Below are 5,441 nucleotides of genomic sequence, written 5' to 3' on the forward strand. Positions count from 1 at the left end.
TGGCTCCTATCAAAAAAACAGGAAATAACTGGTGTTGATGAGGTTATGGAGAAATTGGAGCCCTTGTGCCCTGTTGGCAGGAATGTTAAATGGGGCAGCGTTGATGGAAATTAGTACAGCGGTTTCTCAAAAAAATAAAAATAGGGACTTCCCTGGCAGTCCAGTGGTTAGGACTTGGCGCTTTCACTGCCAGGGCCCCCCCGTTCAGTCCCTGGTTGGGGAACTGAAATCCTGTAAGCCATGCGGCAAGGCAAAAAAAAAAAAAAGTAAAAATAGAATTGCTATATGATCCAGCAATTCCACTTCCGGTTATATACCCAAAAGACTTGAAAGTAGGGTTTTGAAGAAACATTTGTACACCCATGTTAGCAGCAGAATTATTCATAATAGCCAAAGCATGGAGGCAACCCAAGTATCCGTTGAGAGACGAATGGATAAGCAAACTGTGGTCTATACAAAAAAACAGAATATTATTCAGCCTTTAAAAGGCAGGAGATTCTGAAACACGCTGCTACATGGATGAACCCTGAGGACATCATGTTAAGTAAAATAAGCCAGTCACAAGAAGACAAGTACTGCATGATCCCACTTACATGAGGTCCCTAGAATAGTCAAATTCATAAAGACAAAAAGTGGAAGGGTAGTTGCCAGGGGCTGGGAGAAGGGCGGAGGGGGGGAGTTAGTGTTTAACGGGGACGGAGTTTCAGTTTGGCAGGATGAAAAGGGTATTCTATGGGTAGATGGTAGTGGTGGCTGCACAGCACTGTGAATGCACTCAATGCCACGGAACTGGGAACTTAGAAATGGTTAGGGGGGTAAATTATATTTACGTATATTTGACCAGAATTTTAAAATATAAAAAATAAAGATGATCACATTATGAATAAATAATGAAAAACTAAAGATAATTAGTGTATATATATATATATATAATTTTTTTTAAATGAGCCTCTGGGTGACTTGATCCAGAGCTGTTTGTTCTTTCCTTGTGTGCCTACATATTCTTCAAGAGATGGGAGTCTATACCCCCTTCCTTGAGCTTGAATCTGAGTGGACTTGTGACTAGCTCGTCACCAAAACAGTGTGACCAAAGAGACACAGAGTGACTTGCACGTAGATCAGAAAAGTCCATTCAGCGTCTGCCTTGTTTGCTGGGTTATTTGTGTTTGGACCCCTGAGCTTCCAAGGAAGGAGTTGGAGCAGCCCCCAGGACCACCATACTGTGAGGAAGCTAAGATGTCACAGATGGTGCACGTATAGATGCTCTGGTCAGCAGCACCAGCTCCAGTCCCGGCCTGGAGGTCCACACGGCACGGAGCAGAGACAAGCCATCCCCTCCTGGGCCCTAGCTGAACTCCCTACCCACAGAATCCATGAGCATGGTAAAAGAGTTGTTTCTAGCTGCTCATTTCCTAAGTTGCTACTGCTACATAGCAATAGTTACTGGAACGTGTGTAACACATCTGGAAACGGGTGTCCCTTTGAAATATCTGCCTAGTAGCACACTTCCCCTCTCCCCGTCTACTCCTCCTGGACTCCCTCCCTCTCCCTTTTCTACAGAGACACAAACAAGTCAATCTAAAATGCCTTCTGAGGGTGACCCCAGATTGGGTTACCAAGGAGCCTTGCAGGATCCTCTGCTGTGGAAATGTCCTCTGAGTTCATGCTTGAAAATGAAGTTAGGTCACCCACCTTCATGGGAAAAGACACTTTGTAGGGAAGGTTGTCTGTCCATTCAGAGTCTGTCATCAGACGTTCTTTTCCCACTGGTGTCCCTTCTTGTTGCAGGGATGCTCTCTGGCCCTTAGGCTTTTCCAGGTTAAGCTCCACTGGACATGTGCTTCTAGAAACTTCGCTCTGAGCATCACTCAGTCTGTCAGGTAAGGAAGCAGACCCCAGGCCTTCCCTGGAAGCTTGCAGTTTCTCTAGGAAGTGTGGGGGGGCCACCACGGTTTGGCTGTGACTGTGCTGTCTCCGAAGGGCACAGAAGAGGCATTACTGGGGGGGTCAGGGTTTCACTCCCCACCCTGCCTCACACCAACGGGTCATCTGGGCAAGTCACCTTGGCCCTGGGCTTCCCTCCTGTTTGCCGTGCATGAGGTGACAAGCACCAGCCCACTCTCAGGGCCTGAGGTGTGCCATTCACTGGACAGGTATGACTGTTTGACACTTGAGCTGCCGAAGGGGACAAAGCAGACCCAAACCCTGCCTTGCTGAAACTTAGGTGCTCGTGGGGCAAGGCAGACATCTGAAACCAACCACGTATTTACAGGCAGGGAATTCCCAATAATCATAATTTTTAAATGCCAGATAAAATTTAGTGAAAATCTGGACTTCCCTGGGGGTCCAGTGGTTAGGACTGTGCACTTCCATTTCAGGCGGCACGGGTTTGATCCCTGGCTGGGGAGCTAAGATGCTGCATGCCTCACGGCGTGGCAAATAAATTACAAATAAATAAAAATTATGATTATGAACAGTAAGAGGACCAGCCTGACCCGACCACCCAACTCTTCTGCCAGAATCAAAGCTCTGCCCGGGGACTTGACCCCTGTCACATTGTCAGCAGTAGTATTTTATGACAAAGCTTATATATTCTGGTAAGAATCAGGTGGTTTCTAAATGATCTATATCTCCTAAAAATCTACTTTATGCATGCAGCCTGAGAGGGCATCCCACTGTCATCTGTGTGTCTGGACTCTTGCTCTGTTTAGCGGGCCAGAGACCACCTCTCAGCCCCGTTGACTTCGGCCACCCTGCCCCTGGGGTGACAGAAGCGGTGCAGCCCAGCAGCCTCCTTACGGGGCGCCAGTTTGGGGGATCTTGGAGATTGAAGCCCTTAATGTTCTGCATCTGAACTCCTCTCTCAGATGGAAATCTTTCTGGAAGGAAGATTGAACTTCTCTCTAATTGCTATTAGCACCTCATTATGAATGAAGCATCCCCCCAGCAGGTGTGATGCCCTCTCGGGGCGGGCAGTTTTGAGGGCTCTAGAAATGCACTTTCCTATATGGTAGCCACTAGCTACCTGTGGCCATTGAAGTTTAACTGTAAATTAATTGAAAGTAAAGAAAAATGCCTCCTTCAGTCATAAATAGACACATTTCAAGTACTCAAAAGCCACAGGTGAGTGGCTGTCGGGTTAGACAGCGCAGGGACGGAATATTGCCACTGGCACAGAAAGTTCTATTGGGAGTCCTTGATCACCTGCTGATTGAGCATGGGATGCAGGGATGCAAAGGTCCCCTTTCCCCGCCCCGCCTTCCAGCTCCTTCTCCTCCCAGGCGCACCCCTCGCTGAAGGGACAGAGGCAGCTCTTTCAGCCAGACTGGAATCCAGCTCTTTCTAAGAGGGCTCCGTTGGCACTTTGAGCCTATGGTTCTTGGCTCAGGAAGGCCGGTGCGCTGGAAGATGTTCTGCAGCATCCCCGGCCTCTGTCCACTGATGTCAGTAACAGTCCTCCCTGCCATTGTGAAGACCAGAAAAACATCTCCAGACACTGCCAAATGTGCTCAGGAAGGGGGTAGGGGTGGGGGCCAGAACTGCTCTGATTGAGAACCACTGGTTTAACTATAAAGACCTACGCTACTCTCGAAGATGGAAGCCTCCTGCGGGAGGGGTACAGATTAGGTTGCTTCAGCCGTTAGCATCTCCCTGGAATTAATTGCTTAGTCAGAGCCTTGCCCCTTTTCCTAGTCAGGCCTTGAAGCCTTGAGGCCCTGAAGCAACGGGACCAAGAAAACTCTGAGGGAGGAGTGACAGCAACAGAAGTGACCCAAGTTACTGACCTGCTTTGGGGCCTCAGGCTCAGTCTCAACGATTTGCCTGGGTCCTGGTGGCCTGAGACCCCGAGGCATACTTCGGGAGAGGATTCAATGCAGAAGGGCACCAGGGCTCCCATTTATTTCCCCCTCAGGGGCTTATCAGGCAGATAAGCTCTGAATGCCGATCTTGGCTCCTTTCCTCCGCCACAGCTGGCTCTGTTGCATCATATATTAAAACGGGAAAGGACTTCCCTGGCGGTCCAGTGGTTAAGACTCTGTGCTTCCACTGCAGGGGGCACAGGTTCAAACCCTGGTCAGGGAACTAAGATCCTGCGTGCCTGGCAGTGTGGCCAAAAATAAATAAATAAATAAATAAATGGGAGAAATGGTTAATGTGCACCCACAAGTAATCCGCAAGTGTCTACTTTCTGCGTATGCAGAGCCATCGCCGGCTGCCATCACCACAGGTGGCCACAACAGGAGTGCCTGCAGTGACCCGGGTGTTGAGCCACCCTTGCCCAGTGGCCGGTGAGTGAGGAATGGCCCCTGTACAGCCTAACAATTCACGGAGTAATTGGTCCTCTGGGAACTAAGCCCAAGAAATATATTTTTGCAGGTAACGGCAAATAAGAGCCGAAACTCAACAAAGATGAAGACTGACTAAATCTCCCCCCCCCACCCCCGCTGCCACCACCGCCAGGAGAATTCACACGTTTTGACAAAGGCAATCTATAAGCCCGCTATGGACTCTGCAGTGCCTGAGATGGGATTGGAAATTGTATTCGTTGCCAGGCTTGTAAAGCCCAGGGGAGCCCAAAGGAGCCAGAAACCAGCCCCACCCCACAGATGACTCAAAAAGGCAGAGGTTACCCCATTCTTCTGCTCCGAGTTGGAGGGGGCCTAGACCTGCTGGAATTTCGGGGTTTCTTCAAAGTCTGTGTGAATTTCCCAGCTGGTGTGTGATGGGCGGAAACTGGGGAGGGCATTTGGAATAACTTCCCTCATCTGGTTCCCTGTCAAGCTCCTATTCATCCTTCAAAACCCTGCCTCTGACTCACCTCCTCTGTGCAGCCCTCCCTGGATCCCCCCACGATTCCCCCAAACATGGCTAGGACCAGAAACGAACTTTTCCAGAAAAGTCTGGTAATGGCAGGAGGGAATTACCATGCAGAAGAGAAAAGCTTCAAATTGGGCTGGAGCACCCCTGCTCGGCAGACGGCTGGCTGTGCAGCCCCACCCACGAGCCCGAGGGGCTCTCTCCAGGTCTGGTCTGCTGCCCTGGGGCTGGGCCCGCCCCCCGGCCCCCGCCCCACCATCTGGTCCTGCCTCCCTGCTACGAAGGAAGGTCCTCCCCCAGGATCCAGCCCAGCCCTCTCCGGGCCCCTTGAGGGCAGAAAGCATCCCTCCCTCACCTGGTTATGGGCTCTCCTCCCTGGTCACCAAGCTCACCTGCTCAGAAGCAAATCTGCTCCCAGCGAGGACAACCACTGACAGTTGCAAACAGGACGATTTCGCCCCTGAGTGCAAACTTTCAGGACAGGAGCAGAATATCTGGCTTTAATTTCACAGTGTTTTCCCCAGTCTTTTCCCAATTAGGAATCAGAAGCTGCCAGAGGCTCACAGTGGGAACTTAGCCCTGGAGCCTCCACAGCTTCAGAACGGTGGGTGTGAGCGTGTGTG

General features: G+C 50.4%; 1 long non-coding RNA gene across 1 annotated transcript; it reads left to right on the forward strand.

The window, feature by feature from the left end:
• The first annotated feature begins 929 nt into the window (after positions 1–929).
• Positions 930–4,130, forward strand: LOC309662521. Its single transcript, XR_014264752.1, has 2 exons — positions 930–1,155; positions 1,192–4,130. It is a non-coding gene; the product is annotated as an uncharacterized lncRNA (long non-coding RNA).
• Positions 4,131–5,441: the final 1,311 nt, after the last annotated feature.

This window comes from Balaenoptera physalus (assembly GCF_965194825.1).
Source record: "Balaenoptera physalus genome assembly, chromosome: 6".
NCBI classification, from domain to species: Eukaryota; Metazoa; Chordata; class Mammalia; order Artiodactyla; family Balaenopteridae; genus Balaenoptera; species Balaenoptera physalus.